This window comes from Octodon degus, unplaced genomic scaffold (assembly GCF_000260255.1).
Source record: "Octodon degus isolate 3935 unplaced genomic scaffold, OctDeg1.0 scaffold00181, whole genome shotgun sequence".
Taxonomy (NCBI): domain Eukaryota; kingdom Metazoa; phylum Chordata; class Mammalia; order Rodentia; family Octodontidae; genus Octodon; species Octodon degus.
The window spans coordinates 2,188,024-2,199,417 of NW_004524757.1; the positions used below are offsets into that span (position 1 = coordinate 2,188,024).

An 11,394-nucleotide genomic window follows, 5' to 3' on the forward strand; every position below is an offset into this window, starting at 1 on the left:
GGAAACCAAAAGTTAGTTATCAGCCTTTATCATCTTTGTTGCCCACAGACTTTGCTGGAGGATAGACCAGCAAAGAAAAAGACCATTCACATAGACTTTTAGCTGGGTTTCTGTAGAGGCATCGTATTATCTTCTTAAAAGGTGGAAATTGACAAGTTGTTTCCTTATTTTAACTGGTTTCATCTATGGCTTCTGATGGATTTTTTCCTTGTGACTCGCCCTGACTCAAAATATTTTTACTAAAAAAAAAAAAATTACTGATCTCCTAGAAGGAAAGCTCTGTGCTAAGAGTGGAGGAAAGAAAGGATGAGTAAAGGCAAAGATGATTCCTCTTCATAAGGAACTTGGTCCAACTGGGGAGGGTAAGCCAGTCACAACTGCAAATCCACAGAGTGAAGTCAGCAACACCGACGCTATGAAAGGTAGATAATGGATGGAAACCTGGAGTACAGAGCAAAGTATATTTAATTTGTTGGGGATTTGGAAGTGGACTTGAGGAATGGTACACCTTGAAGAGATTGAGAATGGAAGAATAGTACCCAAGGCTGACAGTGCAGCATGTGGAAAACCACAGAAGCATAAATGTGCATATTGAAATTCAGAAGCTGAGTGTGGTAACCCATGTTCGTAATCCCACCACTCTGGGAGACTGAGGCAGGAAAATTGCATATTTGAACCCAGCCTGGCAAGACTTTCTCAGAATAAACAATAAAAACAGGATAAGGATGTAGCTCAATGAAAAGGCCATGGATTCAATTCCAGTACTACAGTTAAAAGTTTTAACCATTTTGAATCCCATGTCCTATTCTATACAAGACACTGCAGGGTTGGGAACAGTGGATAGATTCCATCTGTTTTGATTTAGAAGAAGAGAACTTTGTGAAATGGAAAGATCAACTTGGGATGGGGTAGGCTGGCTGTAATTATAAGGTTGTGTGGTAATGATAAGTTACATTGGTCTGCATGACAATGGTGATGGAAGTGAAAGCATGAATGCCTCTTTTCAGTGTTGTCACATTGAAGAGGGAGCAGTTGGTCATTTGTATGTGGGAGTCATAGAGAGCTACACACCTAGAATGTTTTTGAAGTCTGGGGCTTTGGAGACTGTTCAGCAGTCCACTCTCATCAGTACTAAAAATGGAGACAAGTAAAAGGGAAAATAAGTCCATTTGAACTCCATTCTCTGCAGATTAATTTTAGTGATTAGTATAGCAGTCTTCATGATCGTTATCAACCCCACCTTAAACACAAAATATTTCATAAGCTATCTGCCCAAATTATTAGCACTAATTTTGTACATAAGTTAGAATTACAATCCAGGAACTGTGGTTTTATATACTGTTCTCTTTTTTCTTTTTTATTCATTTTAATGAGAAAATAAAATAGCAATGAAACAGTTCCAGAACAGGTTACTAGGACAGTTACAATAATTAATATACTGCATATTGTTGTCTTTGTAGTGGTTATTCAAAGGAAAATATGCAGACATAATATCTTGTCTAAGCAATATTAGTGCAAACCTTTCTTCCCACTGAACTAAGAGAAAGTAGCTGTATGTCTATCCTAACTATTTTGTGTATATATACATATTTTTTTCACCACAAAATGGTCCTTTATTTATATTCCCTTTTTTTGTTTTGTCAGAGATAGGTATGCTGTGTTAGGAGAAGTTTTTAAAGGACCTTTTCATACACGATGCAAGTTCAAATATTGTAGGTACTTGAATTTAATAAAATAATTCAATATAGTCCAATAGTCCATAATAGTAGTGGGTTATCCGCAGAACTGGCAATGTCAGAAGTTGTTGACTTAAGCCTTTTACAGCTCAGCATATTAATATGACATTACTTTTTTACCTCAATTTTATACTTTTCTGCTGGATGATTAAGACCAAGATAAAGCAAGAGCTATATAACAATAAATGTGACTTTTGTATCTGCCAAGGTCATTCAAATCCCCTCAGGATTTAACCTGAAACCCTGTACTGCAGTTTGTAGAACCTTTGTCAGTGTCAGCCACGTGGATGAGTCACTGCCATTGCTTGACCAATTTTCTCTCTGTGAAAGCCTGAGAGAATGTTTTCTCTCCATGTGACTCTCCTTAGGCATGCTCTACACCATTGATCACTTTCCTCTGTGGCCCTATAATCTCCTTAATCAGAAAATTTGAGACACCACTGGCTTACAGGATGTCACAGCACAGGTTCACTTATCTCCTGAGTCCTCACTGACCTTGAAGTGTTAGGGCCAAAATATTTGCTATCCTTTTAGCCCCTCTATTTCTCTAATTTTTAGTCTTCAAAGTTTAACAAAATTAAGTTGTTAAACATCCAGAAGAGAAGATTAATGATATTATTACCCTGTAACAGAGGCAGTTGGGCATAACATCACTATCTGTCTGAATATCAAACATCTTACACATAACATGGAACTGCTATTTTCAAACAACCATGGATATTCTAAACTTCAAATCCCTATAGAATGTGACAAAAACAATTACACATTTTTACACAGAAATTTAGAAATCAAACCATATACAACATTGTAACAGGACAATCCTATGACACTTTTTTCTTGCCTCTTGTTTTCTTTTATTACCTCTTTTTTTACATTTACTTTTAAGAGAGTATAGCAATAATTGATATGACATTAGAAGCATTATGCATTTAGATGACCAGAATGACAGGTATTCCAAGCATGGTTTTAGTATTACACATTGCTTTCCCCAGTGTAGTTGCTTAGCTCACAGATATAAGCATATAGAGTTAGTTAGGGAGAGAATTCTACCCATTTACTGATATTTTCAAAAACCTGATGGAGATTCTTAGGACCATTGCCTTAACCATCTTGTTTATATAAATGTATGGTTTTGCTGATGCCATATTTCCTAAATTTTCTTTCTTTCTTTCTTTCTTTCTTTCTTTCTTTCTTTCTTTCTTTCTTTCTTTCTCTCTCTCTCTCTCTCTCTCTCTCTCTCTCTCTCTCTCTCTCTCTTTCTTCTTTTTTTTGTGCGGAACCGGGGATTGAACTCAGGCCCTTGCGCTTGCCAGGGAAGTGCTTATTCCACTAAGCCATCTCCCTGGCCCCTCCTTGCTTTCTTTTTGATGTTCAATCCTTCAGTTCTCACTTTCCATTTAACTGTGTTGTACCTTTCAATCAATATTTCTTCTTTTGAGTTCTTGTTTTTCTACTTTAGGGAAGGGTCTACAGGGTGTTCAGGGTCTCACTACTAGATCAGACTCATAGTGATACCCCTGTTTACAGCCTCCCAAGAGCTGGGATTATAGGAATGCACCACCACTCCCAGTCTCAATTGCTGACTCAGCGTGCCCTGGGGGTGGGGCTAGCAGGGCAGGCCCAGGAATCAAACCCACAGCCCTGGTTCCTGCTTGCATGTGCTTTAATCTGCTCAGCTATTTGGCAGGCCCGAGTTTATATTTCTTTATACCTGAGTACTAATCTATTGTATAAAAACACTACATCTTTTACATCCATTCCTCATGAGATGAAATTTTGGTTTTTTCCAAGATATACTTATCACAAATTATGTTGCTATAAACATAGGCACACAAATGTCAGTATATTTTCAGTTCTTTTGAGAAAATTTCCAGAAGAGAGATAGCTAGATTGAATGGGATTTCCAGTTCTAATTTTGTGAGGAGTCTCCACACTGATTTCCATAATGGTTGCACCAGTCTACACTCCCACCAGCAGTGGAGAAGTGTTCCTTTTTCCCTGCAGCCCCTCCAACATTTGTTGTTGGGTGATTTCTTTGTGATAGCCATTCTTTCTGGGGTGAAATGGTATCTCGGGATTGTTTTAATTTGCATTTCATGAATGGCTAGTGATGTGGAGCATTTTTTCATGTATTTTTTTGCTTGTTGTATTTCTTCCTCTGAGAAGTATTTGTTCATCTCAGATGCCCATTTCTGGATTGGGTCTTTAAATTCTTGGGCTCTAATATTTTTTAGCTCTTTATAAATTCAGATAGAAGACCTTTGACTGAGTGCTTATTAGTTAAGATTTTTTTCCAAATTTGTGGGTTGTCTTTTCACTCTGTTGGTAATTACTTTTGACATGCAAAATTTCCCAGTTGTTAATTTTTTCACCTATTTCCTGTGCAGTTTGATTTTTGTTCATAAACTGTTTGCCTACCGCGGTCTTCAAGATTTCCACCTTCTTTCTTTTCCATGAGATTTAGTGTTTTCGTTTTAATGTTTAGAGCTTTAATCCAGTTTAACTTTACTTCAGTGCATGGTGACAGACCTGGGTCAAGTTGTAGTTTTTGGGATGTAGGGAGCTAGTTTTTCCAGCAACATTTATTAAAGAGGATATCTTTCTTCCAGTAATCATGTCTGGCCCCTTTATCGAAGATAACATCACAGATTGTGTTTGTAGTTGCATCTATATCTTAAATCTATTCCACTGATCCTCAGGTCAGTTTTGTTGCCAGTACCATGCTGATTTTATCACAGTGGCTTTGTAGTATAATTTCAAGTCGGGAATTGTAATGCCCTCTGCCTTGCCTTTGTTGCCCAGGATTGCCTTTGCTCTTCTAGATTTTTTTTCTAGTTCCAAATAAATTTTATGTATGATTTCTCTAGGTCTGTGAGGTATTTATTTATTTTCATTCTGTTTTCCTAATGTGTGAGTTCACAACTATAAATTTCCCTCTAACAACTGCTTTCATTGTATCCCATAAATACCAATATGTTGTGCTTGAATTTTCATTGAATTTTATATATTGTTTAATTTTATCTGCAAGCCATTGGTTACTGAGGAGGATGTTATTCAATTTTTCATGTATTAATGGGTGTTTTGTGGTTTTTTTGTTATTTATTTCCAGTTTGATTGCACTGTGGTCAGATAATATGCATGGGATAATTTCTGTTTTCTTGCATATACTTAAGCATGACCTATGTACTAGTGTGTGGTCTATTTTAGAAAATGTTCTGTGTGCAGCTGAAGAAAATGTGTATGCAGCTGTGGTTGGAGGGAACACTCTGTATATGTCCACTAAGTCCATTTGTTCCAAGTTCTGGTTCCATTTTTGTACTCGTTTGCTAAATTTTGTCTGTTTGAACTATCTTTTTGTGATAAGGGGGTGTTAAGGTCTCCTGTTACGATTGTGGTCTTGGATATTAGACTTTTCATGTCAATTAAGATTTGCCTTATATAGTTAGGTGCTCCCATGTTTGGTGCATACATATTTATGAGTGCTACTTCTTTGTCTGGAATTTTTCCCCTAACCAGTATGTAGTGGCCTTCTTTACTTCATTTGATCATTCTTGGTTTGAAGTTCAGACTGTATGCAAACAAGATTGCTACCCATCCTTTTTTTTTTCCGAGGTGCTGGGGCATGTAGTATTATTTTCTATCCTTTGACTTTCAGCTTATGAATTTCTTTATGAATTAAGTGTTTCTTGTATACAGCATATTGTTGGATGTTGCTTCCTGATTCATTGTGTCCATCTATTTCTTTTAATTGGTGAATTGAATCCATTTACATTGATGGTTATAATTGAGATGTATTGACTTACGATTGACATATTATTTACCTGCTGTTGTTTACTTCTTTTTGTCCTATGTTTAATTGTTTGCCCTATTTCGTGGCTTCTTTCCATTCTTGTTCATTGAATTATGGTCATTTTGGTCCCTCTCCAGAATATCTTTTAGTAGTCTGTGTAGCGTTGGCTTTGTCGTCATGAAATTCTTTAATTTTTCTTTGTCATGGAAGTATTTCTCTTCTCCATCAAATTTGAAACTGTTTTGCAGGGTATAGCAGTCTGGGTTGGAATTTGTTTTCTTGGAGGATTTGAAGTACTTTGCTCCATGCTCTTAAATTAATGATTTGTGAAGAGAAATGTGCAGTTTTCTGATGAGTTTTCCTTTAAATGTGACCTGCTTGTTTTCTCTAGCGGCTTTTGTTCTTGTGCTGGATTTCTGGGATCTTGATTATTATATATCTAGGTGTGTTTTTAATTGGGCTGATGTTATTTTGAGTTCTATATGCTTAAGTTATCTGAATGTCAGATTGTTTCCCCATATGTGGGATGTTTTCTGCTATTACTTCTGCTCATATTCTTTTTATATCATTTGTATTGACTCCTTTCTCATTAATACCTATTTGTCTTACGTTGGTCATCTTTGCATCATCTTGCAGATGGTGAATTATGTTTCCTGCATCCTGGTTTTTTTGTTTGTTTGTTTGTTTGTTTTTTGCAGAACCGGGGATTGAACTCAGGCCCTTACGCTTACCAGGGAAGTGCTTATTTCAGTGAGCCATCTAACCTGCCCTGCATCCTGTTATTTTTAAAAGGTCTTTTCTTATTTTTTCACTAGCTGCAATGGTGTCTTCAAGATCTGAAACTCTATCTTCATTTTTATTCAAATGGTTTTGCCAGATTGTGATTGAAGTTTTAATTTCCTGTATATCTCTTTGAATGTGATTTGTGCATTCTATTTCTTTCCTATATTGCTCATTCAAAAATTCCATCATTTTTATATTCTCTACATTTTATCAGTGTCTGCTTTAGAAGCACTTAGTAATTCTTTCATTATAATTATCCTTTCTTTTTTTACTTTGGTGATTAAAATTTCTTCAATGGCAGTGTCTCCTGTATTTGTTTTGGATGGGCTCAGGGCCTGAGACTGCATTTTGCTCCTTCTCTTTGTCATTTTGTATAGCACTGTCCTCTCAACTTTGGTGTAGTGTTTTGGTGTAGTAGTTATCTTAGCTCCTACCAATATTATTACCCAAGTGAGATTATGTGTTAAGGCAGTTGAAGTTTTGTATTTATAGTACTACAATTAGCATCACTAATAATGAGTAGTGAGATTTAGTGCTTGACACACTTTTATAATTAATGGGTTTGTATTTTAGACCCTAAGGGCCAACATCATGACTGTTTAGCTGAGTAGAAGTAAAATTGGGAATCTGTTATTTACATTAGGTCCCCTGAGATCTCTCTGATCCCCTCCCCTTGATGTACTTGGAAACTTCCAGGCAGACTTTTAGCGTGGTTACCTGTTGGCCCCTGTCTTGATTGAGAGAGAGAGAGAGAGAGAGAGAGAGAGAGAGAGAGAGAGAGAGGATGCTTTCATGGATCTGGGTCTAGCAGTGCATCTCAGCCTACCAGGCCCAGATCTACCAAGTTCAAACTCATCCAGCTGGGCCTGGCTGCTGTGCTTGGCTTCTTCCTGCTGCAGGCCAGGGAACTGAACCCACTGTGCCCCAGTAGCAAGCTGTTTTGCTCTTGGATTAGTTGGCTGGATCTTACTCCTAGCCTCTCTGCTGGCAATTCCAATACAGGGTTCCACACCAGGCCTGACTGCTGACTGGAGGCCAGAAATGCCGGCTGGGCACTGGGCCTGGTCACTATCTGGAGATGGTGGGTAGGGGGCAGGAGTTGGTAGGTAGGAAGTTCCAGCATGAGTAACTGCGGCTCTTGAAATCCATGATTTTACCCATTGCCAGTGAGATATGGGGTTACCTAGAACCACATTGTCCTGTAAGTACTTAATATGATATCAAATTATTGCCAGTGCAAGTACAAAATGATACCTCCTAATTATTTTAAATTCTGTATTTCATAGTTGGTAATATAGAACTGTTTCTATACATTCATTGCTTATTTCAAGTATATATTGCCTACTTGTATTATTTACTCATTTTGTTTTTTCTTTTTTTGTACTTTAGGGAAGGGTCTACAGGGTGTTCAGGGTCTCATTACTAGATTGGGCTAGTAGTGATCCACCTATTTACAGCCTTCCAAGAGCTGGGATTACAGGCTCACACCACCACACCCAGTCTCAGTTGTCTTCTCAGAGCACCTCAGGGGCAGGGCTGGCATGGCAGTCCAGGAATCGAACCTCCAGCCCCTGTGCCTGCTTGCAGGCACTTTAATCCACCAAGATATATGGCTGGCCCTATTTGCTCATTTTCTGTTTAGAATTTTTCTATATTATAGAATTATTTATCTATTGGGAATATTAAATTTTAATTTTAATTATTTTTATTTTTATTGTTAATTTTGTACCTGTGATTGAACTCAGAACCTTGTGTCTGCCAGGCAGGCACTTATGTCACTGAGCTATCTCTCCAGCCCTACATTTTTAGCATATGTTGATTTATATCAGATTATTACATACAGTTGCCAATATTTGACCATTTTTACCTACAGATAGGACAATTTTATGTGGTTCAATCCAATGTATTCATTCCTTTAGTAATAATGATAACTGGTACTTATTTAATACTTTACATGTGTGAGGCTGTATGCTCTATTTATATGAATTACCTTTCTTAATTCTTATAACCACTCTAGGACATATCAGCTCTCACCTCCACTTTACACATGAGAACTGAGGGACAGAGAAGCTTAGAAATTTGCTAAACTTCAGTAAGTTGGTGGGAGGGATGTAGGGGAGGAGTGTCATGATTCACAATTAGTGCTTCAAACTGAAAAGCACATGCTTTGAACCACTGAAGTGTATTGTCTTACACCCTTGTTCTTCTAGAATAAGTTTTAGACATGTTTCTACACATGTTTTTCAAAACTCCTACTAGAATTTTAATTGAGATTACAACATATTTATAGATTAATACATGGAGAACTGATATATTTACACTATTGTACCTTTGTGATCTAAAAGTAAAGGTACATTTCTCCATTAAATCAAGAATTCTTTTTATCTTTTTTATTTTTTAATAACTTTATTGAGAAATAAATAGCAATGAGGCAGTTTCAAAACCGATTAGTAGGACAGTTTCAATAATGAATACATTGCACATTGTTGTGTTCGTAGTGGTTATTCATTGTACAAGATGCAGACATGATATCCTGTGCAAACGTTATTAGTACAAATCTTTCTTCTCATTGAATTAAGAGAAAGTAGCTGTCTATCTAGCCTAACTATTTTCTATATACAGATACAAAATAGTCCTTCATTTGTATCCCCCTTTTTGTTTAGTTTTGTCAGAGATGGGTATTCCATTGCCATTTAAATATTGTAGGTGCTTGAATTCAGCAAAATAATCCAATATAGTCAGGTAGTCCATAATAGTAGTGGGTTATCCATAGGACTGGCAAAGTCAGAAGTTGTTGACTTGAGCCTTTGTATTGTATGAAAAGAGAGAAGGTTAGCACTCCCTTGTAATGATGGAAGAGGCCCTCGAGCCTGACAACATGCATATGTTAAGGCATTGCCACCTACTTTTTATCTTTTTTAAAGAGTTTTATAGATTTTTTCATAGGATTATTCAAGATAGTAATTCCAAAGATTTATGAAAGGTTATCTCTTGCATTTTTATCCTTTGTGTGGCTAATATGATAGTTTTCTCTCTAATCATATGATCTTAACGGTTATTATTTGTACGTGGAATACCTATTGATTTGAGCACATTAATTTTGTGGTTATTCACCTCACTGAATTGTTTCTTAAGTATGTTTTGAATGGGTTCCATTTATCCAACAAAAGCCCTATCCTCTGTCACCTAGAGGATTAACTCTTTTCTTGCTGGTCTTCCTGCCTCCTGGCTTGTCCCCCTAAAATCTGTCTGTCACAATGCTGTCCCAGTGAGCTTTCAAAAGTACAAATCTTATGTTTCCTTTTAAAAACTCTTAAGTAGTTTAACTCTCATTTCTTCAGAAGACGCTTATGTCCCTCCCAAAGTATACAACTCTCCTTGCGGTTTGGCCTGGCCCTACATATGTTTCAAAGACTATCTTTTGCTAATTACCATGCAGATCCACATTCATATTTCCCATGATGTAATGGGAACACACAGACCTTCCCACCTTTCACACCTTTTGAATACAGTGCTTCTCCTCTTTACTCCACTTCTGAAGGTTGTATTGCACTTTTGGGTTTGCTTCTCAGCTCTTCTCTGAGGCTTTCCTTGAGTGTTCCAACCAGGTTCTCCACACCATTCACTGTGTTTGCACACTGCCATTTACATGGCCCATTCATTGTACTTGGCCTGCAAGGCTGACATTATTGCCCCACCCCCATGGATTTTTGATCAAAATAGATTTCAGAGCTAGATCAGCCCAGATTCTTGGGGCATAAAACCACTGATTGTGAGCCCTAAGGAAAGGTGTATAAGGCTTCATGGGGAGTAATCGTTGGCAGTCATGAGGTTTACTTGGGGCAGTGGGGTGAAACCCATAGCCTGGAGTAGATGCCCAAATTGTTAAATTAACAATGTAGATGATCTGAAGAGGACAGACTTGTCAGATGGTATGGGTTTCAGCAATGCAGGAAGGGAGCATAAGGAGAATTTAGGAAGGCTACCTTGAGGAGCAAGACAAAAAGTGACTTATTCTTTGGTCCCAGTACTTGAGGACTGCAGGGAAATGAGAAGCCTTCACTGAAGAATATTCCTTAACAATGGCATTTTAAAGAAAACTAGTCTGAATTTAGTTTAAGACAATAGAAGCTCCACAGGAAATATGTAAAGTTTCCACTGGGAGTTACAGGTGGTATTGTATGTTAGAACCCTCAGTCTTCCTGTCCCAAGAAAACAGTTGGCCTAACAGACTATGAGAAATGGAGTTGTTGGTGAGTGGTGGAAGGGAGGCCAGGCGTGGAGCCACCACCAGTGTTAGACCAGAGTCTTGTTTCACTAGCACTTTGGAGTCATTTGATAATACAGAGGCCCAAAACTTCCGAAGGACTCCTGAGGCATGTATGAAAAATGGATCCCAAATATTGCTTCACAATAGGATTTTTCCAAGACCCTCCTGATAACCTTATAACCAACCCTAGTAACTGATATTCTTTTAATTCCTTGCGACCACTTTTTCCTGGAAGAATGTCTATGGCTTTGGTCTCTCAGAAGTTGGCCCACAATGAGGATGGGCAAAGAGCTCTACTGTCATCTAGTATGATCTCCAGCCATCACTGGTGTCCACTTTGGTTCCATATATCTTCCTGGGAAGACCTTTCTGAAGGTCTTGCTGGTATCAGATTCTGGTGGAGTGTGCATACTAGTGCTCTAGTGCTGTGAAGCCTGGATGTATTGGTATATTGACTGCTTCCTTTTCCTTTTGCTATTCAAACCTCTGCTTTGGTAAGGAGAGAGATGAGGGACTGGATGAAATGGAGAGATGCAGAAAGGGTAATAGAGGATGAACAATTTGCTATGCATTTTAAGAGAGAGATTAGCCAATAAGAATATAGATGTTTGGTCACATATAACTACTCTCCATGATGAATGAATTCATTATGTATTGCAAATATATGCTAATAAAATAAAAATACAGATGTTAGAGACATGTAGGTATAATATAAACTTCACTTTTTAAAGTGTTAGGGGCTGGGCGTTCAACTTTCTAAGCTTTAGTTCTTTCATCTGTAAAGTGAACATGATACAATTTCATGTGCATGAACT

General features: G+C 37.6%; 1 non-coding gene across 1 annotated transcript; it reads left to right on the top strand.

The window, feature by feature from the left end:
* The first annotated feature begins 9,118 nt into the window (after nt 1-9,118).
* Nucleotides 9,119-9,241, top strand: LOC111813311. The gene has a single exon (XR_002818608.1). It is a non-coding gene; the product is annotated as a U6atac minor spliceosomal RNA (small nuclear RNA).
* Nucleotides 9,242-11,394: the final 2,153 nt, after the last annotated feature.